Source organism: Cetorhinus maximus, chromosome 20 (genome assembly GCF_964194155.1).
Source record: "Cetorhinus maximus chromosome 20, sCetMax3.hap1.1, whole genome shotgun sequence".
Classification (NCBI taxonomy): Eukaryota; Metazoa; Chordata; class Chondrichthyes; order Lamniformes; family Cetorhinidae; genus Cetorhinus; species Cetorhinus maximus.
In genome coordinates this window covers 42,378,728-42,406,571 of record NC_135898.1, presented here as the reverse complement: position 1 = coordinate 42,406,571, position 27,844 = coordinate 42,378,728, and the positions used below count along the sequence as shown (strand labels likewise).

The 27,844-nt window shown below is 41.4% G+C and overlaps 1 protein-coding gene across 11 annotated transcripts in view; it reads left to right on the top strand.

Moving 5' to 3' along the window:
* Positions 1 to 730: 730 nt before the first annotated feature.
* sgms1b (sphingomyelin synthase 1b) overlaps positions 731 to 27,844 on the top strand; it is a 119,710-nt gene continuing 92,596 nt past the window's right edge. For 2 of the 11 annotated variants that reach the window (XM_078565938.1, XM_078565929.1), the window contains exons 1-2: positions 731 to 834; positions 27,590 to 27,681. The gene's annotated coding sequence lies outside the window, so the exon portion shown is untranslated. Of the gene's footprint in view, positions 845 to 1,108; positions 2,087 to 27,589; positions 27,682 to 27,844 lie in introns of those variants that run through there. The other 9 variants (XM_078565934.1, XM_078565928.1, XM_078565933.1 and 6 more) reach the window with 8 other exon arrangements.

Sequence of the window (27,844 nt, the reverse complement as noted above, 5' to 3'; positions counted from 1 at the left end):
ATACAGATGTTCAATGTGTCAGTGCCACATGTCCCTAGAGTAAGATACAGATGTTCAGTGTGTCAGTGTCACCTGTCCCTAGAGTAAGATACAGATGTTCAGTGTGTCAGTGCCACGTGTCCCTAGAGTAAGATGCAGGTGTTCAGTGTGTCAGTGCCACGTGTCCCTAGAGTAAGATGCAGGTGTTCAGTGTGTCAGTTACATGCCTGCATCTAGAGCTGGACTAAGCTGTTTGGTGTGTTAGTGACATGTATGCCCACAGAATCGCGACAACTACTCAATATGTTTATGCAACTATGCCCCCATTCATTGCAGGCATGTTCCTCGGATTGGTCACAGTTGTTTGGTTTACCAGCGCAGGGTTACAGGGAACCAGGCACAATTAAATCAATGTGGTGATGCTGTTTGGCTTGCCATATTCTTTGTATTTGGTAAAGGCACTTGCTATTGTGTCAGTGCCCGATAACCTTGTGTACTTGGCAGCTGCCAGCCGACTTGGTCCTGAGCGGATTGTGGGAAACAAGGAGGCAGGAAATCAGTGCCCAGAGCCAGAGCGATGGGCAGGAGGTCCTGGCAGTGTCTAAAGGTGGGTGGTATGACGTGGCGGCAACCAGAGGCGACAGGGCAGTAGGTAGGACCCTGTGGCGCCCAGAAGCAGGGAGGGAGAGCGGTGGGACCCTGCGCCCCAGGGGCGGGCGGTAGGACCCGGTGGCCCAGAGGCGGAGAGATGGGCGGGCGGTAGGACCCGGTGGCCCAGAGTTGGAGAGGAGGCAGCGCGCGGCCACCGACACAGTGTTCCAGCGCCGGCCCTGAGGCGGCGGCGGCGACTCTGAGGTGAGAGAATGTGTGTGTGAGGGAGGGGAGTCAGTCAGAGAGGGTCCACCTCACCGCTAATTGGCGCCCTACCCCCCTCACGCCCTCCGGGTTTCATCACCGGTTCGGTTACCCGCTCAGACCTGGATAGGCTGCGCAACAGGGTGAGTGGGGGAGGGGAATTCTGCCCCCAGCCCGGAGCCCGGCTTCAGACGGCGGAGAGATAAATCAATGCCAGCTCCCCGGCACGGCAGGCCCCGGGATGGCCGCCTGGCCTCGGCTGGGTGGGGGGAGAGGAGTGAGGGGGCCCGGGCTCCCGGCTCGGGCGGTGCCGCTGACAGGCAGGTGGGCGCGGCTACTCCCGGTCCCGTTACCGGCAGCCGGAAAGTTTGGGCCCCGCTCGGTGCCTTCGCCTCCAGCCCGGTTTTGATAGGCCCCTGGGGAGGTAACTGTTCCTCCAACTGTGGGAATGGCTGGAGGAGGGTCGGGGGAGAATTGGGGTAAAACCCTGGCGACAATGGAATGGCAGCAGCCCCCCCTCCTCCTCCCTCCCCGGGGCTAAGTTTCTGCGAAAGCTTTAACTTCGAGTTTCTCTTTCGGATCAAATCCTCGGCTGCTGCCTCGGAAAGAAGGCTTTTTCCAAGTGACAGACGCACTGAATCAAAGTAGAGGAGGGGCTGTGAACACAGTTAATTCACAACTAGAAGTGTTTGTGTGCGTGTGGATTTATTACAAGAGATCGTTCAAACTCAGCTGATCATATTCATCATCCCGGGAAGGTGTCTTTCTGGATGGGATCTTGCTGTGTGTGTGCAACGAGTTTGAGAGCTGCTCGCGCTCACTGAGAAAGAAGTCAGCTACCATACGCGTGTCTGCCTCTGACAGTCCACATCTCAATGTTATCACGAGTCAGAAGAGATGCACTGCTTAGAAATTAATTGGAAGATCAAGACCTTCATTTAAAAGTCGGGATGTATGTTAACTCGTGGATTTGAGAGTGTCGGTGTCAGCAGCTCTGATGCAATGCTTTGATTGTGCAACTGAAGATTTCTGCCAATGATATCAACTTTAACCGAGTCAAGACCCAGATACCACAGGGTACACTCTAATTAGTGAAGAGTGGTGTAGGCACAAATGTTGTGGTCAATTGATTTGTCGGTGTAATCATGCTGTGACTTTGGTCAGTGTATGCACGGTTTACATGACGAAAATGCTTGGATGCGTTGGCACTTTTGCTTCTTGCAGGTTATATTTTCTGCTCGTTGTAAACGAGGTATGTTTGCTTGTGCGGAAACAGGAGTTGCTGTTATAATGTGAACCATGACTGGGTGTGGTTCATTAAGGTTTTCTTATGGGCCCAACAGCTATTCATTTGGCCGTACTCTTACTATTACTCTATTACTCTTGAAATAGGCTGAGACTAGGGCTGCTTAAGAGAAATGCAGAAGAGATTAATATACAAACATGGAAGCTTTAAGTGTTAAGTTTCAAGTCTCATTCTGCACATGTTAAACTTTTAAAATTATTTCACAGTTTGATTGCCAGCTGTGGTTTGCCTTGCCACTTAACAGTGAAAATGGACAGTATTTTGGACTGTATGAAAAATATTTGGTTTTCATGCTTTAATTATGGTCACATAATCGGTTTCCTCTTTGTGGATGGGTCTTTTTGGATGGTGGTTATGATGGATGTAAGTTCCCTTTTTGAGGTCACTGCCTCCTGCCACCTTTACATGCATTGTGTTTCTGTGGGTGAAAGAAGGTGAAAGCTTGAAGACATCTGGAAGATTGTCAGCACTGGCAGTTTTGCTAGCCTGGCAGTGGAAACAGAAACAGGTTACTTGGTGACTAGAAAGTGTGAGGAGAAAATGGATTAAAAATGGATTAACAGAGGCTCAGTGCTGTAACATTTGATGATAAACTATGCAACCAGTGGCTAACCTGGTGTTCCTTGAGGAAGAATATGCATTTGACTAACAAGAAGTCACTGGTGGAATTATTTTTTTTCGTGTGATTTCATACAAAATTGATAGACTCTGCTTTGAAATTATGTTGCCCAATACACTATCTTTCTTGTGACTTTGTAATCGGAAATGTTATTGCACCATACATGTATGTTTGTGAGTGAAGCACTCCAGAAGTTCTGCGTGACTTCGACCCTTAGAAGCAGGTTTCATTGTAAGATTTTAGTCTTTCTTATCTGTAATGTGTACCTGTAACTGTTGAGTTTTCCAAAGATTTTTCTTCAGATGCAGTTTGCTTCTCAATTGAGTGTGTCATTTTTAGCATATCTCAGAAATGTTTGTGAAGCTATATTCTGTTAAACCTCTATTCACAGGACTGTCCGGCAGTTATGCAAAGATAAAAATGACAAGGGCTTCTGGTGGGGCGTCAGCTTTGCACAAAGTGTACAATTTCGGCATTATTTACATTTGGAAACTACAGGCTGATTGGAGCTTTTCACCCTCTCTGTGGCATGTGAAACATACTTCAACTTGTGCTTGAAGCCAATAAATTTGGGAAAAAAATTAAATAATGGCATAAGATCTGAGTACTTCACCCTCCTCATGCATTATAATGGACAGTTTAAGTACACTGTAGAAGCTGTGACTGTTAGCTAAGCTTATTTACTGTACACTTTTAGAAGTGTCTTTATATCCTGTTGCATTGTTGGTTGCTTTTGATGGGTTGCTAGGTCTCTACTAATACTGTTTGAGCGAAGTGTGTGCATGACTTGCATTGATGCCAGCATGCGATTATTTTCCCTCTTGCTCATTCTCCTCTCTAGCTGTAAACTGCCTGCAAGTTGGTACCAGTTAAGTAATTTTATAATCAGATTTCCATCCTATCCTCACATTTCTTTATCCTCTATAAACTTCAGCTCATCCAAATCTCAGATGCCTATGTCGATCCTACATCAAGTCCTACTCTCTCATTATCTCTATGTTCCCTTATTGGTGATTAGTCCGCCACACCTTTTATTTAAAATTCTCATACCCCTGTTCAAATATCTTCTTGGCCTTGTCCCTCCCTATCTCTAACTTTGTCCAGCTTTGAGACTGCCTCAGAACTGTGTTCCTCCAACTCTGGTTTCTTAGGCACCCCTACAGCCTTTGCCTTTAGATTGATGACTATGCCATCTGGATTTTAAATTCTGAAATTCATCCCTAAATTTTCCACTTCTTTCATTTACGATTTTCCAGAAAACCTGCTTCTGAACAGGCATTTAGTCACCCCTCTTAATATTTCCTCCTTTGTCTGAGTGACAATTTTTTGTTCCATTACACTTTTGTGAAGTACATTTGGGACATTTTTCTGTGTTAAAGGCACTATAAAAGTGCAAGCTATTGTGGTTTCGAGCAGGAAAATGGAGATATTACCATAATGAAGTCATATTTTGCTTTTATAATGCCCCAGTGAAGTGTCTTGGGATGTTTCAATATGTTAAATGCATTATTTAAATGCAAGTTGTTGTTGAATAACTTGTGAATCTAACCTGTGGTTATGAAACCATTGTAATAATTCTCAACCACCATTCTATAACCACCCTCTCTCCTTGCCTATTTGTCTTTGGCTGAACCAGACTGTTCAGGACTTGGCTTCCTGTTTGACCTTGAAGTGAGCTACTAACCCCATATCCTCCATACACGGCTGTCTACTTCCATCTCTGTAACATCGCCTGTCACCACCCCTACCTCAGCTCATCTGTTGTTGAAGCATAATCCATGCCTCTGTTTACTGTGACCATTCCAACGCTCTGCTGGCTGGCCTGCCACCTTGCACCCTCCATAAACTTGAGCTTGTCTAAAATGCAGCTGCCTGTATCCTAACTTTTACTAAGTCCTGTTTTACCCGTTGCTCTTTGCTTGCTGATTTATGCTGGTTACTGGTCTGGAAATGCCTGAATTTTTAAAAAATCATCTCTTCAACCTTGTTTTCTAGTTTTTCTATGGTCTCACCCCTCCCTATATCTGTAACCTCTGTCAACCCTACACCCTCCAAGATTTCGGCATTTTTCCAATTCTGGCTTCCTGCACATCTGGATTTTCATTGCGCCATCATTGGCTTAGGCACTAAACACTGGAATAACTCTGTAAACATCTCTGCCTCTCTTCTCCTTTAACTTAATACTTAAAACCTACCTCTTTGTCCTGTGCTAATAACGTCTTGTGGCCTGTGTCAGAATAACGCTGCTGTGAAGTGCCTTGATATCTTAGTATGTTAAATGTAAGTTGTTGTGATTCCTTAATGCTCAAACCTCAGACCCCAACATTCCTTTATTTAGCGAGCAATAATTTCAATAAGAAACCCTCAACTGCTTGTAAGACGGAGCTAATTATATATGTAATTTTTCTTTGCGTTGGAAGTAGTAGCTGTAGAATGTGGCACTGATAAGCCAAGTAAAAGTGCTTACAAATAGAAAGTAGGGCCATTTAATAGAGTTGTCGTTACTTTTCTCTGAAAGGTTGTCAGCTTCAGCTACCTTTTGTAACTTGTTACTCTGAAATGTTTAAATATAACCAGAGTCAATATTACGTTTTAAAATCTGAAATAAAACTTGGGTGAATGTCCTTAAAGTCTTTGACAGGAGATGTTTTATAGGAAGGTAGATTAAACACGGAAATAATAATCCCCTGCTTGTCTGGGATGAGGATCAGCCTTATCATTCTGTCCTTGGGACAGCATAACACTCATTTTAAACTCAGCCTATAATCTGGCCTCAGCAATTGAATCTGTTTGAGTGGAGTTTATTATACTGTTGGCTCTACTAATAGTGTTAGTTTCTTTTTTCTTAATGAACTGATTCATACAGAATACATTTAATAACTACTTGTGTGGATGTGGAATATTTTTAAAAAACTGAAATGGCAGTCAGAATCAACAGACAATATGGGAGTGACAACTGAGAGGATAGAACAGTAGCAACCCAGAAGATGAATGCACTGAATCATAGAAGGTGGGGATTTGGGTCACGAATTCACCAAATTAGCACAGCATGGCACCTATTATCCACAGTGGGCATTCCTCATGGTGCTTATAGTAATCCTACAGTGTTGTGGTTGGATTTCAGCTGAACTTGTCTTTCATTTGCCATAATTTTCATTTGTCTGCATGGATCAAAGTTTGATTATATATAGGAAAATTCTAATAAAAGTAGAAATTCAGTGGCCCTACTCAAATTGCTCTGTTTGTGCTAATAATTTGATGTGTTCCTGGAATAGGTAGAATTTGATTCAAAATTGCTTGGTTTTATTTTTGTATCTCTGCTGCATGACAATCCCTTAAATTAATCTGTGACCCAGTTGGAGCATTGTCTTTATTACTTACGCCTTAGCTTGGTTCTGTGCCATGTCAGTGTCAATAAAATATTCATGGTGGATAGTCCTGGCACTATAAATGCAAATCACAACTGGATGTTGATCTTCCTGTTAGTCCTCTGACCTTTCTGCTTGTGGACAATGATGTTGTGCACAGTTCGTTTATAAAATGTTCTTTTTGTAGTGGATATGTCTATAGAATTTTAATGTTCTCTCATGCCTGTAAACATAGCCCAGATTGTCCAGAAATTGAGATTCATTTCCACACCTTCCAGATAGCTTGTGTCTAATAGGCACCTAATATCTGAACAATGAATGAATTAATCCAAGCTAAGAGATTACTGTCAATAGAGGTTGGTGTCTCAGGCTGGGATTTAACTAGTGTGTCCACAGCAAGGTAGTTGGGAAATGACTTGAAACTGGTTTCACACTCCAGCTATGCTGTGAAGTTGAATTCCCAATTCGATTCTGAGTTATACTGCTACTTCTGCATTACATATAGCAGGTGTGTTGCTGTGGTGGGGTTGGTGGGATCACCACTTCAGAATTCTTTGGCTGCCAACTAAACAGGATTACGAAAACATATAGATATTAAACTCCTGAGAATTGATTTCAGAATGTTTGAACTAAAAATATACCTCCAAAAACATGAACATTTTTGAACAAATGGAAAGGCACTTTGATAGTTTTCAAGAAACAAATCACTTGAAGCCATGCTAAAATGATCAGATCTGCATTTATCAGCATTTTAATATAAACCCTTTACCCTGAACTGGGAATATGTATGCCAATATTTATTTATTTATTTTTTATTCATTAATGGGATGTGGGCATTTAAGAGTCAACCATATTGCTGTTGGTCTGGAGTCACAAGTAGGCCAGACTAGGTAAGGGCAGCAGATTTCCTTCCCTAAAGGACGTTAATGAACCAGATGAGTTACTACAATCAGCAATGGTTTCGTGGTCATCAGACTTTTAATTCCAGATTTTTATTGATTTCAAATTTCACATCTGCTGTTCACTTAATTTATGGACGACATTTATATAGCAGTTTATGTAATAAACTATCCTAAGGTGCTTTAAGGAATATAGTGGACATTGAACCGGTAGTAGTGGAGAAGCTGGTTTGGGTGACTTACGCCATGGTGATAGAAGTAAACTTCGGTTTGGGGAGAGCAAACTTTTGACAGGGAAAGGTTGTGAAGTGAAGAGGTTTGAGAATTCTTGAATGTTGGAAAGTTTCTTTTCTAATAGCGCAGCAAAAGAAGTGGGATCTACAGTCGCAATCAATCTATTCCTGCTCTGTCCAGAATGCGATTAAATGCTGCTTGTACTTTGCCTATTGGAGCTGCTCATTGTTGGTTATTTCGACTGGCTTGGAGCTGCTGCCTATTTGGACAAGCTCGCCATGATGACGGCTCTACCTTTCACACAATGTTAATAAATTTAAATATGTTTCAACCTTTGCCAAGATGTGGGTGAAGGAGGGGGAGTGGTACCCAGAAAAATATTGAAATCCAATGTAAATGTACAACAAGTCTGTGGGTAAGTGATGGATCCATAATTTACCTATCCCCCAGTTTGATGACTGGCAAAATCGAAATCCTGCTGCATAACGATACAGGGAGGGCTCCCTTTTTAATGCAATAGAACATTTTGACTCCATGCTCTTGGCACAGCTGCTAAGCCTTGTACCCCTGAGGATACTTGCATTCAGGAAGAGTCCTGTGCCGCCTTGGGACAGTACTTTTCCACAGGGAAAGTGAACACATTCTGGTTTGCAAACAGGTTCTGTTTTCTTCCTTTAAATGGGACTTGATTTGTGTTACCAGCATTGACTTGGAAGCATCTGTTGATGACCTCTGACTGCAACCTCCTATTGGTGAACCAGGCCATCCTTGTCCTTGATCCAGTTCTGTGTAACTTGTATTTGCATGGTTCTGCTCCTACCTGTCTCACTGCAACTAGAGCATCCCAAAGGTGGTTATGCTTTCCTTTTACATGCATTCACTGCTGAGGATTCATCCATGGCTTCATCTACATGCTACATCCCAAGGGATCTCATGCAGGTACAGAATAGTTTCCACCTGTAAGAGTGACAGCACTCCGATCTTCATACGTAATACTTCCCTTGATCCCAAACTCATCGCACAAACATTTCTGGGCACAATACCTTGAGAATTATATTGGCCTTGGAGGGGTTACATTGTAGATTTACCAGAATGACACCTGAACTCCAAGGGTTAAATTGTGAAGAGGGATTGCAAAGATTTTGGTTGTATTCCCTGGAATTTAGATGGTCAAAGGTGATTTGGTTAAAACTTTCAGTATATTAAGGGGAGTAGATTGAGAGAAACTAATTCCACTCATTGGGGAGTCTAGGACTCGGGCATAACCTATAAATTAGAGCAAGACCTATCGGAGTGAAATTAGGAAATTCTGTTATGCACAAAGGGTGGTACAAGTTTGGAATTCTCTTCCACAAACAGCAGTTGACGCTAGATTAATAGTTAATCTTAAATATGATAATAGAGATTTGTTAACCAGAGGTATTAAGGGATGTGGGGCAAAGCTGGGTATGTGGCGTTAGATTGCAGACGAACAATGATTTTGTTGGCTCTAAGCAGTGGCAATGACGAGTGGACTGCCGCTGTACTCGGATTTCCCCAACTCAATGCTGCTGCGCACTCCTTCTGGGGTCTTCTGATTCCGGCTGTCTCAGAAATGCGCAGCGCGGCATCCATCGGGGAACACTTTCGGAAGACAGGATGAGCCATCTTTTTTATATATGGCACCTAGCTGCTGTATACTAGGTTTAAAGGTCCAGTCTTTGAATGTTAGTGAATGAGTGAGTGCATAGCGTGGGTGGGTTGGGTGGATGGCTAGGTAATCGTGTGTTGAGGAGTAGTTGGATCTGGTCAGCGAGGTAGTTGGGTCAGATTGGGTGGTGGTCAGGATGGGGTGGGGCGGGGGAGGTAATCGGGTCTGGTCAGGGGGTGGGGGTAGTCAGGTCAGATCGGTGAGGGTGGTGGTAGTCCAGTCAGGTGGTGGTTTGGAGGGTTGAATGGGGAGTTGGTTGTGGAAGTACCCATGTGTGAGATGAGGTTTTAATCTGTCTAACGTTTCTTGGGTAACTGTCCGAAGCCCCTGACTCTAGCTCAGACTCAGAGACATTTGTGGAGGGACCCAGGGAACAGGGGAATTGCCTGTCAGAAATTTAAGCTTCCCTGGGCAATTCCCACATAAGTCCATAGGTTGAGACTTCCACGGGGTCCTGACACATGTCTTCAGTGCTATGTCTGGTCTCTGACGGTCCGGAGACGGAAGATTTGGCCCATTGAATGGTTAGACTTGTTCGATAGGCTGAATGGCCTACTTCTGTTTTTGTGCTTGTTGGTTTCATCGATTGAACATCAGGAAAACAGATGCCAAAATATTCAGACCTGCTATGAGCTCTACACATCACTTACTTAAACCTCCAACCACATGCTCAGGCTATGCTAAACTTTGGTGTTCTATTCAACCCAGCTCTGAAGCTCAAACCCCATGACCTGACGATGATCAAGATTGTTTTCTCTGATCTGCATAACATTGACTACTTGAGTCCCTACCTCAGCCCTGCCACTGCCAAAATTTTAATTTCTAGTTACCTTTAGGCTCACTTTCTCAACTGCTTTTCTTGGTCTTCTATTCTCCAATAAGCATCAGCTTGTCCAGAATACAGAAATGCGTGAATTGTCCTGCTATTCAAGTAATCATTTCTTGTTGATCAACAGCTTCTTGTCCCTCAGCACACTATATTCAAAACCCTTATCCTCACATGCCCCAACAATATTGCTCCAAGCTACTACTCCTACTTCAAATTCTGGCCTTCTGTGCATTCCTCCCTTTTGCTGTTATTGGTTGCATTGCCTTTAGCCAACTCAGACTTTCCTGGATCCCTCTCACCACCCTGCTTTTTTTCTCCATCTTTAAAATTCTGCTTAAACATCTTTTGGTCACTTCTGACAGAAAAAAGCATTTCTATTAAAAGCTTAGTTTTGTTGCTGGCTTTTTTAATTCTGTAATTGTACATAAGGATTAAGTCCCTGTTCACCATAGAAAAAACATTCCAGCTAATTTTTATTGCAGTTACTTTTTCCTGGAAATAAAAGCCAACTGAGATTGGGCCTGGCCACTTGCAAACATTTGTGTGATTTGCTAAAAGCTATGTTTAGTTGGTTTCTTTTGAATTTAATATCTTCTAAAAAAAAAGAGCAAGGTTCTGTGTGCCAGGATATTGTTTAGCCTGTTTTTTTTTAAACATTTGTCAAGGTATGAGATAGAACAACCAGTTGCTGAGATGATCTGAAGTTTCTTGAATCTGTAGTTTCCTGGGATACTATAAATCTTATCTACGTAACGTTGCAAATGTGCATTCTGTGGGACGTGGGGAACTGGTCAGCCTACAAGACTAGTCAGAAACATTGGAAGCCAAAATCAATTTGAGAAAAAGAGCAAAAGAAATTCAAGAATGTAACAATCTCTTGCAATTGTATTACTGTGTGTATTTTCTATTCTTTTAAATTTGTTACTCTTATGTCTTCTAAGAGTGTTTTTCCACCTTTTAAAGGTGTACATAAATACATCTTGTTAATTCTGAAGTAATCAAACGGTTAATTATGGCTCATATGCCCAGTCTGAATCTGTAATACATACATGTTTGAAGGAATCCTGGTCGACCAATGGAATGCAGGGATGGTGGCCAGAGAATGGAGAGAAAACCCATGCCATCTGTTTGACCTCTTGAACATTCCTTCTGTTCTCTGATCAGACTGGCAGCAGGTTGCAGGTTGTGGAGTTGGCTGGTTCAGGCTACTTAAAGTGTGCAGCTGAAGAATTTTGTGTTACAGTACAGCAGGGATACATAAATGTAAACTTGAAAAGTTAAAATTGAAGTTGTTTATGCAGTGTTGTCACGTGTGAACCTGTTTCCTTTGTAAGATTTATTTTCCTGCCCTGCTCTATTTCCATTGGAAACAAATACATGAACTGCAACAAAGGTGAGCGCAGCCTCTGACTTTGGTAAATTTGTTTCTTCATGGAAGATCTATTAATCTGCTTGTCAACATACCACAGGGTTTTATCGTAGTGAATTTGGAAGATACTTTGGGTAGAAAAACAAAGTATTACAGGGGTAATCTGAACTGATCCAAGACACTTAAGCACGAGTTGTTCATTAAAGCTGCAGTAATCTACTTCCTTTGTTGCAGACAATGATCCACTTAGAGCTTAATGAATCCAGCATACATCTGTTGCTATTAAACAAAGAGCAACCAACAAACTAAATGGAAATCCTTTGACAAATAAGAGTTGTGTAATGGAAAACAATTCAGTCGTGCTCTGCCTCACTTTCAATAAGAAACCAGAAATGTGAAAACTTAGGTGGTGCAAAGCTGTCAGCCAATGTATCTTGGATAAAAGCAAAAAACTGCAGATGCTGGAAATCTAAAACAAAAACAAAAATACCTGGAAAAGCTCAGCAGGTCTGGCAGCATCTGCGGAGAGGAGCGCAGTTAACGTTTCGAGTCCGAATGACCCTTCAACAGAACTAAGTAAAAATAGAAGAGAGGTGAAATATAAACTGGTTTAAGGAGGGGGTGGGACAAGTAGAGCTGGATAGAGGGCCAGTGATAGCTGGAGATAACCAAAAGATGTCAGACAAAAGGACAAAGAGGTGTTGAAGGTGGTGATATTATCTAAGGAATGTGCTAATTAAGGGTAGAAAGCAGGACAAGCAAGGTACAGATAGCCCTAGTGGGGGTGGGGTGGGTGAAGGAATCAAAAAAGGCTAAAAGGTAGAGATAAAACAATGGATGGAAATACATTTAAAAATAATGGAAGTAGGTGGGAAAAGAACAATCTATATAAATTATTGGAAAAAAAAGGGGGGGTGGGAATCGGAAAGGGGGTGGGGATGGAGGAGAGAGAGTTCATGAACTAAAATTGTTGAACTCAATATTCAGTCCAGAAGGCTGTAAAGTGCCTAGTTGGAACATGAGGTGCTGTTCCTCCAGTTTGCGTTGAGCTTCACTGGAACAATGCAGCAAGCCCTATGTTCCAATACTTGGAGTGGGAAAGGAAGGAAGGTAGGAGTGATGGAAGGAAAAGTTGTCCACTGAAGTAGTGGAAGGGGAAAAATGCTGACTTTTATTTACACCAGGTATTTTATTCACAGGTGAAATATAACAGAGTTGATGGGCAGATAAATACTAGCTGGCCCACCAAGTTTGCTACAAACTGGTGGATGGCTGGCGCATCGTAACTGGACACTGCCCTAATCCCTGTAGCCGTGTAATGTCTTTAAAACAATTTTCACATTAAAGAAAAAGGGAAAAATCTGGGGCTAAAAAGGGAAGAGTATTCTGGAAAATACTTCACTGATTTTCCTCCCTCTGCACTCTCCCCTGCCTCCCAACCCGACACTCGAAGCGAATCCAAGAGATTGCCTGGACAGTGTGTTTCTTTGAAAGCCACTTTACAAAAGGTGAAATAGAAAGGTGTAAGCAGGTGTTGCATTTGGACCAATGGTGGGATTCTTTCCACTGATTCAGAAGGTTATAGATTCCAATCCTACTTCAGATACTTGAATTTGGAATGCAGACTGACTCTGCAGTGCGATACTGAAGGACTGCTGCATTGTCAGAGGTGCCATCTTTCAGATGCAATATTAAAATGAAGCCCTGCTGATTAACATGAAACATCTGTGGATGCTATTTGATGAAGAGCAGGCAAATTCTCCGGGTGCCCTGCGAGTGTTTATCCCTCTACCAACATCTCTAAAATAGATTATCTGATCATAGATAAATAGATTATCTGGTTTCTTCCTGAAACAGGAACATAAGAAATAGGAGCAGGAGTAAGCCACTCATTCTTGAAACCTGCTCTGCCATTTAATAATGGCTGATCTGATTGTGGCATTAATTACTCTTTCCTGCCTACCCCCAAATCCCTTGACTCCTTTGTCAATCAGAAATCTGTCTAATTCGGCCTTGAACACATTCAGTGACTCAGCCGCCTCTGCTTGTTGGGGAAGGGAATTCCAAACAATAAGGATCCTCTGAGGGAAGAAATTCCTCTTCCTCTTCCTCTTAAATGGGAGACTCCTAAACTGTGCCCCCTTGTTCCAGATTCCCTCAGAAGAGGAAATATCCTTTCAGCATCTACCCTGTCAACCCCCCCTCAGAATTTTGTATATTTAATACAATCTTCTCTTATTCTTGTAAGCACCAATGAATATAGGCCCAACCTGCTTAAACTCTCCTCGTAAGACAAAGCCTTCATCCCAGGAATCAGTCTAGTGAACCTTCTCTGAACTGCTTCCAATGCAAGTATGTCTTCCTTAAATAAGGTGACCAAAACTGTACACAGTACTCTAGGTGTGATCTCACCAGTGCCTTGCACAATTTTAACAAGACATGCCTACTTTTATAAAAGCAAAATACAACGGATGCTGGAAATCTAGAACAAAAACAAAAGTACCTGGAAAAACTCAGCAGGTCTGACAGCATCTGCAGAGAGGAATACAGTTAACATTTCGAGTCCGAATGACTCTTCATCAGACTCAAAACATTAACTGTATTCCTCTCCGCAGATGCTGTCAGACCTGCTGAGTTTTTCCAGGTATTTATGCCTATTTTTATAATCCATCCCCCTTGCAATAAAGGCCAAAATTTGCCTTCCTAATTACTTGTTGTACCTGCATGCTGCTTTTTTATGATCATACCTATGGATAGTTCTCCAAATTGTGGCAAAAGTCCCAGATGTTAGTGAGGAAAACTTGAGTGTCAGCTGGACTGGGTGTCCAAATACAATGTCTAGTGTGATGCCGGGTGGTATATCTGGTTTTATTCTTCTACTTTTTAATAGCGGTTTAATACAACTGAATGGCTTGTTAGGCTATTTCAGAGGACAGTTAAGAGTCAACCTTATTGCTATGGGTTGCAGACAGCAAGTTTCTATATTCTGAAATTCCAATTTCTATTGTCCTTCTGGATCTTGTTGACAAGTCCTGGGTTGGGAGAGGATCATGTGAGAAATTGGAAAATTACTAAACAAATGAGACGGATGGGGTAATGCTAGGAAGAAAAGGAGCATTTATCTTTCAATTGATTGGGACTATGCAAGGAAAATAACAAAATATATATTGTAGCAAAGGGTAATTACTGAAATTCTGACTAAATTTTGCCCGATAGTCTCAGAGAATGACATAGACTCTGAAGTACAAATGTATTGAGTGGGGAAGAAGGGGACATGTAGGAACAGGAGTTGACCATTTAGCCCCTTGAGCCTGTTTGCCATTCATTGTGATCATGGCTAATATGTGACCTAACTCCTTATCGATCTTTCCAAACCCCCTTGGACAGCACCTTCCAAACCTGTGACCTCTACTACCTAGAAAGACAAACGCCATCACCTGCAGGTTCCTCTCCAATTCACGCATCATCCTGACTTGGAACTGTATCGCCATTACTTCACTGTTGCTGGGTCAGAATCCTGGAACTTCTTTGCAAACAGCAATGTGAATGTACTTACACCACATGGACTGCAGCTGTTCAAGAACATGGTTCACCACCACCTTCAGTTTGGGATGGGTAACAAATGCTGGCCTTGCCTTGTCTTCTGACACGTTCATTGATTATTTCCAGCATTTTCCCTTTTTATATTGAATGTTGGTGTTCAAAGGAATTTGGATGTCCTTGTACAGGAAACAAAGAAAATCATATTGCTGTCCTTTGATTGTCGTAGGGTTAAATTCCTAGAACTTAATACCTGGTTCAAGCAGGCAGCTCACCACTACCTTCTTGAGAGCAATTAGGGATGGGCAGTAAATTCTGGCTTTGCTTGCAACGGCCGCATCCTGTGGAAAAATAAATTTCAAAAACAGAACAAAGTTAGCATGCAGGTACAGTAAGCAATCAGGAAGGCAAAAGGTATGTCAACCTTGATTGCAAGGGGTTTGTAGTGTAAGAGTAAGGAAGTCTTCAATCGTAGACGGATTTGGTGAGTCCACACCTGGAGTACTGTGTATGGGTTTGGTCTCTTACCTAAGGAAGGATGTAATTGCTTTGAGAGGTTGGGGTTGAAGGAGAGTGCAATGAAAGTTCACTAGATAGATTCCTGGGATAAAAAATGACGTGATCTCATTGAAGCATACAATAAGAACTTGGGCAGGGCAGATGCTGCAAAGCTGTTTTTCCTGGCTAGGGAGTCTAGAATTAGAGGCTATAGTCTTGAGATAACGGAATAGCTGTTTTGGTGTGAGATAAGAAATTTCCTCATTTAGGGTTGTCAGTCTTTGGAATTCTGTACACCAGAGGCTTATGGATTCTCAGTCGTTGTATATTCAAGGCTGAGACCATAGATTGTTAGAATCTGAAGGAATCGAGGGATATGGGGATTAGGTGAAAAAGTGGATTTGCAGTTGAGCATCAGTAGTGATCTTATCTGGAAGGACTGTATGGTCTACTCCTATTTCTTGTGTTCTTGGCTTTGTAGTATAGGAAACTTTGACTGAACCCAGAATATAATCTTCAGAAACAAAGGCTTCAAACCCAAATAAGCAAAAATCCTTAGCAGACACTGGGGATTTGTGTGATCGAATCTCTGGGATTCCATTCACTTTTAGCTGGACTGTTTCACCTTCTGGCCTCCATGTCTATGCTGTTTGTGCATATATTTTCTCTATCTGCCTCTCCTGTGGATACAGAACAGTGTGCACTATCAGATTCTGTAATGTACTATGATACCTCATTCAGCTCCCATTTGCACAGGATCGTTGTGGCTGAACATCTCTGTTGCATGCCTTAGGAGATGTCCTGTCCAAATATGTTTGGTTGGTAGATTTTCTAAAGCATAGTCATATGCTGGGCATGTTTCCATATTCAGTAGGTGTATGAAAGATTGATGTTCGAAGAAAACTAATTATTAATAATCTGACTCTTTGCTGCTGGATTATTTAATGACTAGCAACTTTGGATCAGAATTTCGGAACTATGTTGGAGTTGACTGGACCTGCAGACCACACACACAGGCTGAACTAATGTTCAATTTTTAAAATGTTACCCTGTAGTTTTTCCTGCAGGATGTTTCCCACTTATGGACCTTATTTAAATATAATGTTGAATACAGCGAGTCTGATTTGCAGGCAAGTCAAATTTAATCTGTATGAAAATCAACAATTTACCTGCCTTGCTTCTACTTCGTTGCTAGGGTGGCCTGGCTTGTAAATTGTTGACATGGGGTTTCATTGCTGCCTTTTTCTTTATCTCTGTCCATGTTTGTCTTGTGTTCTCCATTAAATTTTGTGGAAAGGTTGCATAAAATTGATTTGTATATCATTGAGGGTGGTCTGATCAAAATGTCAAAAAATTGTTTGGGGTAGAGAGGAGAGAGAAAAAGAGAGAAACTTTGCTCAGTTGGTGACACTCTCACCTCTGACCCAGAAGATTGTGGACTCAAGTTCAACTTAGCACTTGAGCATAAAAATTCTAATGCACTACTGAGGGAGTGTTGTACTGTTGGAATGAGGCGTTAAACCAAGGTCTCATATGCGCTTTCAGGTGGATATGGAAGGCCCCATGGCATTATCGGTCCAATGTCTCAAAAGCAGCACTCTCAGGAGCGAGTCTGTGCCAGATTTCTCATCTTGCTGGTTTTTGGGTTGGGCAGATCGGGCTGGGCCAGGTCAGATGGGGTCATGGGTTGCTTGGACCACTCAAGCGCAGGAATAAATTGGCGCGCAAAGCTGATAACTAGCTTGGTGCGCCACCATGCTAATGCAGCACCTAGCCAAGCAAGCCAGTAAATTATTTTACCCATTTAATAAGAATTAAAATTCATGCATGGCAGCTTATTAAAATGCCTAGTTTTTGAACATCTCTGGTTTCTGGGCAGCCAGATTTGAGACACTGTACCTGCATTAAGAGGAGCAGGAAATGTGGCATTTATCCTTCACTCACCATCACAATAAACAAATTATCTAGTCATTATCACATTGCTGTTTGTGGGAGCTTGCTGTGCTCAAAATTGCTGCATTTCCTACATTCCAACAGTGACTACATTTCAAAAGTACCTTGTTGGCTGTAAACGCTTTGAGATGTCTGGTGGTCCTGAAAGGCACTATATCCATGCAGGTTTCTAAATATTAGAGGTGAGTCATTCAGGAGACTTCTTCACACACAGGATAGTAGAAATTTAGAACTTTTACGCAAAACGCTGTGGTACTAGGACAATTGAAATGTTGGAGACAGATCAATAGATTCCCGAAGGATGTTGAGGAATATGGAGCTGAGGCTGGAGTTGAGGTAGAGACCGGCCATGTTCTATTCTCTACTCCTGTTCTTTTGTGTCTGTCAAGGAAACAAAGGGTTGTTGTTAGGGGCCATGACTTTCCCATCATCCATTGCCTGAGTGAAAGATCTCTTCATTCTATGGTCCCATTATTGTAAAGACAGTTTTAATTTTGCTATACTGTAAATGATGGAATACCATTTCTCTATATTGCTCTCTCTGGCTGGATGCAAAAGTGGGGAACAAAGTAGTGCTGAAACCCAGTAATGGCAGCTGACTTGCCATACAGTGCTGGCCTGCTTGTGATTAACCTTTTGCCTATGGAGCTGGATTGCTATGATGGCAGTAGATTATATAGAATGAACAGCACTGAAACAGGCCATTTGGGCTAACTGGTCCACACCAGTGTTTATGCTCCATATGAGCCAGTACGTAAACTTTTGATTCAAGAAGAACAGTGTAATTTGATTTTCAATGTGAAATAACAGTGGCGACAGAAAGTAATTTACCTTTATGTAAATGTTAAATCGCTTTCTGTATACTTTGTGAAATGCTGATGTTTTGTGATATTTGTAAATGCAATGTATGGTATTACAGAACAGATCAATGAATGAGCCCATGGTATTAAGTACTTTATAATCTATCTAGCTGCTTTTTTGGTGTCAAGACAATGGCCACAGTGACTAATTGAGAAAGCATAGTTTGATAAATTATTAATTGATTTAATTACAGAATTTGTATTGCTACTGTAGGATGCAATGAGTAAATGAAAATCTTTTTGAAGTTCAGTAAGTGACAACATTCTTCTGCTGCTTTGTGTGACTGACTGATTAACTCTTGTGCTACAATTAGTTTGAAGCCAGATCCAGTTATGTCATTTGATGATTAAAGTGGCATTTTTTTTTCACTGTTTTCTGCTTTTGAAATATTTCCCCTCAGTTATATCACAGTTCCTTGCCTCTGATTTCAGTTTCCTTGCTTTTTTTTGTTGGGGCCATTTGCTTTAGCCAGGAGTGTGAGATGGATTCATGTCCCATGGCATCTCAAGGATAAGACTAGTGTTCTTTTGCATGACAAATCTTATGCTTTTCATGGACTACTGTAGCTTTAGCCTGGCAAGCAGCAGGGATTGGAGAAAGGAGACGCTGGCAATGCCTGAATCTTTCTCTGATCCCTGGTTCAGCTGAGTTACTTGCCCTATATTTGATTGAGCTGTTTCCAGCTTTCCTGTGAACAGGTATAATATATTAGATCAAGGGTGTATTTTAGCCATTTCTGTTTTCTAGGAAATTTTGGCTTTTCCGAGGATGATTGCATAAGATCTGACTTTTCAATGACAGAATCATCACCCCTACCAATAAACAGCATGTTTCTAATGGGTTATATTGGAACTTGCCATTTTCTTTTCTCTTGTCCCCTTCCCTTCACCCTCTGTTTCAGTGTCCTATTAGCAGTCTTGTAAAGTCTTTCCTCTTTTTCCTCCTAAACAAACCTTAATAATTTTCTTAATGCTCATCTTAAATGAGGAGAGGGAAGTGGGGGCTTTGAGGTGGAGAATTCTAAAGCATGAGACTAAAGTGGTGATGAATCTTGTAGCCAATGGTGAGGTGATGCATGAGAGGCTAGAGTCAGAGGAATGGAGAATTTTGAGAGTTGTAGGACTGGAGGTGGTTTTGGTGAGCAAGAGGGGCATGACCACAAAGGACTTTAAACATAAGGGTTATAATTCAGAATCATAGAATCTCAGAATTGTTACAGTGCAGAAGGAGGCCATTGGACCCATTGTGTCTACACCGGCTGTCTGAGCAATTCACCTCGTGCCATTCCCTTGTCTTCTCCCCGTAACGCTGCACATTCTTCTTTTTCAGATAACAGTCTAATTCTCTTTTGAATGCATCAATTGAATCTGCCTCCACCACACTCTCAGGCAGTGCATTCCAGTCCTTAACCACTTGCTGTGTGAAATGTTTTTCCTTATGTCACTTTTGCTTCTTTTGCCAATTACTTTAAACCTGTGCCCTCTTATTCTCGACCCTTTCATGAGTAGGAACAGTTTCTCCCTATCTACTCTGTCCAGACTCCTCATGCTTTTGAACCCCAAATCTCTCAGCCCCTGCCATCTCCAAGGAGAATTGGATGTTTTGGGGAATCAGAAGCCGATGTAAATCAGCAAAGACTGAGATAATGGATTAGTGTGATTTGATGTGGGATAGGCAACAACAGTTTTTAAGGAGCTGAACTTTATGCCAGACTGTGGACACTAGGCTGGCGTGGAGAGCATTTGGATTTTCTGTAGGTTTCAAAGACAAAAGCGGCAGATTGGTGAGACAAAGGCAGATATTGTGGAGTTGGAAGTAAATGATATTTGAGATGGAGATGTTATAGGATTGGAAACTTGGTTTGATCAAAGAAGGTGCCAAAGTTGCAAATGGTCTGGTTCAGCTTGATACAGTGACTGGAGAGGGGGGAATAGTTTTGGTGGCATGGGTATTGAGTTTATGGCAGGGTCCAAACATGATGGCTTTGATCTTGATAATATTTAGTTGGAAGAAATTGTGGTCATCCAAGACTAGTGCTAGTAATGCAGTCTAATAACACAAGGCAGTGGAGGGGTCAAAACAGATGATGGATTGGTCGAAGTTGCCAGCATATGTGGGGAAGTCAATCCTTTGTCTGCCAATGGTTATCATGTTAGATGGAGAGAGAGAATATGCTAAAAAGAGATCCTTGGGTTTGGGAGAGGTGCTCCTGAGGCAGGAAGAGCTGTCATTGTTGGAAATGCTATGGATGCAATTCAGTAGGTAAGAATGGAACCGCATGTGGGCAGTCTTTTTGAGCCGGACAGCAGAAAAAAGATGTTTGAGGAGGATGGTGTGGTCAATAGTGTTAATGGGTCCAGAATTGTTAAGGAAGAACAATATGGCAATCACCATCACAAATATGCCTGTGCTTTTAGATGGAGATGTTTTGGTGCTGTGGTAGAGTAGAAAACTGAGTTTCAAATGGGAATTTGCAGGAAAGATGGCCATCAATTTGAGAGGTGCCAATTTTTCCAGTAATTGGGAGATGAAAGAGAGATTGGAGATGGCGTGCAAGTCTGCAAGGATAAAAGGTTTAAGGGTGGATTTTATTGAGCGAGTTGATAGTGGTTATGAAAGTATTGGTACAGTTCCTGAAGAGAGGGAATAGTTTACTTTTTCAGTGAGCATGGAGGCCAGGGATGGAAGGCTGTCACTAGTTTTGTGGGAATGGAACAAGATAAACTTGGACTGGGTACGAAGAGAGAGGAGACCGAAAGAGAGCACAAGTGAGAGCAAGGCTAGGGCAGTGGGTAGCTTGTGGGAGAGGTTTGGCTTGGTTGATTGAGATGAGGGAATGAAGAAGGAAGAAAATTCATGGTCTCAAGGTTAGCGACAAATGCAAGAGCTCAACTTTTTTTTTGGAATCTTATTACAAGGGAAAGGGTGGGGTATTTTGGAGACGTTCGGTGCAAAGAAGCTGGTGGTCGTCTTTCCTCTGCAGGAGGCCTCTGAAGTCCTGGGTGACTTTGGCAGATGAGAGGGTAGCCTGATGGTGTTCATCCCCAGTCCCTCTGATGGATGGCTTAACCAGTTGTATATTTGTGACTCCCCCTCCTGTCTCCACTGTTTTGAGGAAGTGAAGATGAAGATTATATGAGGCGATGACCAGGAGAGAGAGTAAAGATTTTGCTGGGGGTAAAGAGTATCGAGAATGGAGGTGAGAGTTGTTCTGCAAATCAGCAGCTGCAAAACCATGTTGGTAAATGGAAGGCGAAAGGCAAGACGTTCAGAAGTTTGAAATGAAGTTGTAAATGACATAGAAACATTTTTTTTTGAAAGGACACTTGTGGAGGAAAATGGGACTGCAAAGGTGATGTAAGGAAGTGATTGGTATTGTCCTTGTCAGTGATTGAAAGCATGGGAAGTGGAGAGGCCTTGGAAGATGACAAGGCTGAGGATAGTAGAGTTTATATGGATGTGAGGAGGTTAGGAGAGCAGTGAATTAAGAGGAGAGAGGAAGGAAAGCAGAGAGGAAGATGGAAATGACCAAGATTGAGGAAAGGAGGGAGGATGTTGGTGAGAATGTTCTTATGGCGGAGGGGGGCAGTAGAGAACTAAATTTTTGAAAGAGAACAAGGTTGGAATGCTTAGAAGGGGCAAAGGCTCCAGAGCAGTGCATTGGAGGGAGAAAGTGACGAGGTTATTTGCAGGGAATATGGAGGAGTGGTAATTAATAAATCCTTTGGCAGAGCTCAAATGGGTAAAGTTGGATGTATTGACAAGAAGATTGTCAAGGATGGCCCCAGCAGCCATGTTAGATAGTAAGGTCTGCCAAAGAAGATTGGCCATTGGGATTGTTGCGCATAAGAATGAAGTGACAGGTGTAATATTAATAAACATCCCAAGAAGTTCAAAAGGCATTGTACAACCTATATTAATGACTTGGATTCAGGGATAGAAGGTACTATAGCTAAATTTGCAGATGACACCAAAATAGGTGGGAAAGTAAGTGGCAATGAAGAAATAAGAAATTTACAAATGGATATGTACAGGTTAGGTGAATGGGCCAAAATTTGGCAGATGGAGTTTAACGTGGATAAGTGTGACGTTATCCATTTTGGTCGGAAGAATAAAAAGGCAACTTATTATTTAAATGGAGCGAAACTTCAGAATGCTTCAGTGCAGAGGGATCTGGGTGTCCTCGTGCATGAATCGCTGAAAGCTAGTATGCAGGTACAGCAGGTAATAAGGAAGGCAAATGGAATTTTGGCATTTTTTGCTAAAGGAATAGAGTATAAAAATAGGGAATTGTTGCAACTGTATAAGGCTTTGGTGAGACAATACCTGGAGTGCTGTGCACAGTTTTGGCCCCCTTACTTGAAGAAGGATGTAGTTGCATTGGAGGCAGTTCAGAGGGGGTTCATTAGATTGATTCCAGAGATGCGGGGCTTGTCTTATGAGAAGAGATTGAGCAGTTTAGGCCTATACTCGCTAGAGTTTAGAAGGATGAGAGGAGATCTAATTGAGGTATATAAGATGCTAAAGAGGATGGACAAAGTAGATATGGAGCGGATGTTTCCCCCTGTGGGGCATTCTAGAACGAGAGACCATAGTTTTAGGCTAAGGGGTGGCAGATTTAAATCAGAGATGAAGAGGAATTACTTTTCTCAAAGGGTCGTGAATCTGTGGAATTCACTACCTCAGAGTGCAATGGATGCCGGGTTGCTGAATAAATTTGAGGAGAGAGACAGATTTTTAATTAGTAACGGGTTGAAAAGTTGTGGGGAGAGGGCAGGAAATTGGAGTTGAGGCCGAAATTAGATCAGCCATGATCGTAATGAATGGCGGGGCAGGCTCGAGGGGCTGAATTGCCTACTCCTGCTCCGAGTTCTTATGTGAACTTCTTAAATGTGACTTTGCTGTATTGTATTTGGTATGAAACCCGTGATGTTGAGATACAGTTTTGCATCTCGTTGTCTTAATATGCTTGGGAGTTCAGTTGCTTGATTCCAAAGTTGTGATTATTCTCATCAACATGCATCATAGAATACTTAGTATTGATGCTTTGATTGAAACTGGAGGAACTTTTGTTGTGTCTTGTAATGAACTCAGCATTCAAATAAGCTCCTGAGGATATTTTACTGTACAGGGCCACAAATAGTAGAATTTCACTTTTATTACATAGGTTTCTGGGATTTTGCTAACAGTATTTTGGCAATGGAATTTCACAGTTGTGCCTGTGAGAACCATAACACTCTATACCAAGCTACGTCATGGGTTGTGTGCTGCAAATTTAGATTATGTGGGTCACAAGTTCTTTGGATATTTGTAATAACTAATGCTGTTGCCAAATTTAGAATTAGTAGTAGTGTTGTTACTTGATACGGTAAATGCTTTGCCCTGGTGGAACCTGATTAAGCTGGTAACACATTTTCATTGGCCTCAACATTTTGTTTTCAGTGTTAGGAATCCTTAAAGAAGGGAACAAGTATGTGTGCCCTTAAATGCTGCAAGGGCCTATTGAAATCATAGAATGGGCATGTGGTCCCATGTTCGTTCTCTGCAAGAGTAATTCTTCTAGTCCCATTCCCCTGCCTTTTCCCTGTAGCCCTGCAAATTTTTTCCTTTCGTTTAATTATCTAATCCTCTTTTGAAGGCTTTGATCAAATCTACCTCCACTACACTTTCAGGCACTGTCTTCCACATTCTGACTGCTTGCTGCATAAAAATGTTTTTCTTCATGTTGCCACTACTTGTTTTGCCACCCAACCACCTTTCAACCTGTGTCCTGTGGTTCTCGATCCTTCTACCTACAGGAGCAGTTTCTCCTGATGATTTTGAATACCTCTATCAAGTCTCTTAATCTTCTCTTCAATGAGAATAGTCCTGGCTCCTCCAGTGTATTCACGTAACTGAAGTTCCTTATTCTTGGTTCAATTTGTTGCAGGAAACATTAAAAAGTTCCAAAGGCAGAGGAAATAAACTGGTGACAAGAAATAAGTACATTCTGTGGAGAATGTATGAAACCTGTTAAATTGTTTAAAATGTCAGTGGTGCTATATTCAGAATATTGGTAATTTCAAAAATGAAAATCCTATTGGAAGCTAAAATCAGTGTTTTCTTTCTAATATCTATTCCTTGATGTACCAAGACTGTAACCTTGCGGGTGTAATCTGTCAGTGTTGAATGGGGTTGAATATAATATTTTCTATTAGATCATAATACTGGTGTTCATGGCTGTAGCTTCTAAGTGTTGAAAGAAATACAATATTTTCTCAAACACACTTTGAATGTAAAGTGGGCTTGTGTATTAAATTAAAATTAAATGTTTAAGTAACTTTCAGAATTTATTTCACCGATGATTGGCAATTCTGTAGGCAGCAGGTGGTTTTAATTTTGGATGATACAAATTAATTGCTATGCTCCTGTGCATTTACACCTGCCCTGTTTCAATCAGCATCAAGTTCTCTTCCGTTCTTCTTGGGATTAAAATTGTTTGATAACAGAAGCTGCACATAGTGAATTTTAAAAAGGGTACCACAGATTTAACTACTTTCATTGTTTAGGATGTATCATATTTCATTACTGGTGTTTTTCTTGATTATCAAAACCTTTGAAGGTGGACAGATATCTAAAAAATATATATATAGTTTTACTAATCATGTGGTGAACTGAATATTTCACTGCCATTATTTTGAAACAGTGGAAACTGTGCTGGGGTCAATAGACACTTCTGTACCAGTGGAAAGTGGTTTAGAGTGTGTACTGATGCAAAAAAAAGGCAGTATAATTTGGGAGGGAGCCAACAATTAGACTCTTACTGCACTGTGGCAAGTAATGTGCTGGACCGTTTAGGAGGTTTTGGTGTTGCACCAGATGGAGTATAACTCCAATCTATATATGAAATGAGGTGAAAAGCTGGGTGATCTGGCGTTGTCTAAATTTGATGTTTAACATTAATATGTGTGAAAATTGATGTTTCTGCCTCCCCTCCTTTTTAATTTCTGACTGACTGTCAAATTACACAGTAATACCTCCAATCTCAAAGGTGTCTTGTTCACACACAATCATGTTAGGCCATGTAACATAAGATATACAGCACAGAACCAGGCTATTTGGCCCAACGGTTTATGCTGCACTCTCCTATCTTTCGTCCTCTAAATCTACCAGCATAACCTTCTATTCCATTCTCCCTCATATGCTTGTCTAACTTTCCCTGAATTGCTTCTATCCCTGTGGTTGTGAGTTCCACATTTACACCAGTCTGAGTAAAGAAGTTTCTTCTGAATTCCCTATTGGATTTTTTGTTGATAATCTCTAGTTATGTTCTTCCCCGTGTGTAGAATCATTCCTTCCGTGTCTACTCTATCAAAACCTTTGATCATTTTTAAGATCTCTGCTATGTCACCCCCTAGCCTTTTTGGAAGAGAAGAGAGACCCAGCTTGTCAACCTTTTCCTGATACGTATACCCAGACATACCTGGTATCCTCCTTGTAAATCTTCTCTGCACTCTTTTAAGTGCCCCCATATCCTTTTTATAATATGGGGATCAAATTACTCTGTGTGGCCTAATCAGGGTTCAATACAGGTTTAGCCTAACTTCCCTATTTTTCATTTCTATCCCACTAGAAATAAAGCAAACTGCTTGGTTTGCTTTTATCCATAGCCTTCCTATTCTGTAGTGATTAGTGTATTTGTATCCTGAGATCGCTTTGTTCCTCTTCCCACCTAAATTTGCACCTTCCAAGTGATTACTGACCTCCCTATTCGTCCTACCAAAATGAATGACTACACATTTATCTTTGTTAAACTTCATTTGCCAATTACTTGCCCATTCTGCAAGTTTATTAATGTCTTCCCAATAATTTTTTGCAGCCCTCCTCAGTATTAACTAGCCACCCCATTTTGATGTCATCCACAAATTTAGAAATGTGTGTGTTTTGATTCCAAAATCCAAATTGTTAATGTAAATGGTGAACAACAATGGTCCCAGAACTGATCCTTGTGGAACACCACTTACCACCTTCTGGCACTCTGAATAACTACCCTTTATTCTGACTCTCTACTTTGTCTTGAAGCTAGTGTGATGGAATCTGAGGTTTCAAAGCTTGTATTTTTTGAGACAGACCCAAATTGAAAAGGAAAACTGAGAAAGGGAGCTCGCTCTCCCAGTTTCTAAGGAAACTAAGACTGAAACTAAGAATGGAATCTAAAACTTCTGGAGCGACTAAAACTGGGTGAAACCTATAAAAGGACATGGTCATCAGCACTCATGATGATTCCGGTGGTGCAGTACAGGCAGGCCGGAGAAGACAGGCTAGATCCAGAAGCTGAGAATAGACAAATATGCAGTTGCTGGAGCTGTTTCTGCTACTTGAAGATAACATTGGTGAATCTGCACTATCCAGACCATCATAAGCAAAGTTGAGGGGGCTCTGCAGTTGTGTGCCATTTTTGGTGAAGACCATACCTGTGGAACTCGGTTGTGCACTGTTGCCGGCTAGGGATCTGGGTAAATTCTAGAAGAGGAAGAGCTGGAATTCTTCATGAGGAAGACAGTTTAAAAGGACTTTATGGCTGAGATTGATGAGATATATGCTGAGTGGACTGCAGAGCCAGTTCGTAAGATTGGTCTTAGTTGTATCTGCCAAGAAGTCCATTGGCCTATCTAGCTAACCTTTCCAAACTGTCCACCAGTTTCCTTAATATGATTTTAGAATAAATAATGCTATATCCCCCTAACTAATCAATGTATTTATTACTTCTTGAAGCCTTTCATGGTTTTCAATACCAACTCTTCAGCTTCTAGGAATTCCCTCCATAAAGAAATTCCTCCTTCCTTTCTGTCTTTTAATCCTATTCCCTGCTCTTAAGATGCTGTTTCCTACCTCTTTGATGAACTTATGGTCACCTTGTGTAGCTCTGTCAGATTTTGTTTGATGACCCTGTAAGACGTTGGGAAGTTTTACTATATTAAAGACACTAGATAAATGTGCAATGTAGAATTAACAGGGTCACCTGTTGATATTTTCATATCTGTTCTATATGAATTGGATAGATTATTTCACCCTCAGCAGCAGATGATTTTTTTAGTTGTGAATTTTCACCTGATATTTTCACACATCTGAGAAGCTAGGAAGGTTTAGAAGCTATTCTTAAAGACATTACAGCAGGGCACTTAGAAAAATTCAAGGCAATCAGGCAGAGTCAGCATTGTTTTTTGAAAGGGAAATCATGTTTAACCAATTTATTGGAGTTCTTTGAAGGAGTAACATGTGCTGTGGTAAAGGGGAACCGATAGATTTGCTGTACTTAGATTTCCAGAAGGCATTTGATAAAGTGCCACATCAGAGGTTATTGAACAAAATAAAAGCTCATGGTGTAGGGGGTAAAATATTGGCATGGATAGAATATTGGCTAGCTAACAGGAAGCAGGGAGTAGCCATAAATGGGTATTTTTATGGTTGACAGGATGTAATGAGTCGTGTGCCACAGGGAAACAAAATAGAGGAAGCATTTTGGTGGTATTGTAATCTGAATTTGAATTATCAGTCAACATGTCTCTGAAATGATTGAAACTCAAATCCTATCTTAATTTTATTGTAGGTTTGCCAATACTTTTGCTGGATTCAAGTTGCACTTCATGAATGAAACTTTTCTACAATGGTACCAAATTTCAATTATATACACTGCCCCAGGTATGAAATCAATATTTTCTGCTTTAAAAACAGGGTTTACGGGGTACTAGATTTTTGGGCTTGGATTTTGTGGTCAGCGACACTGCTCACTGCTGATCTTCTAATAAAGCTGTCCACGAAGGTTTAGCAGCCTCTAAAGTAGTGTTGTCGTCTTTTTTGATGT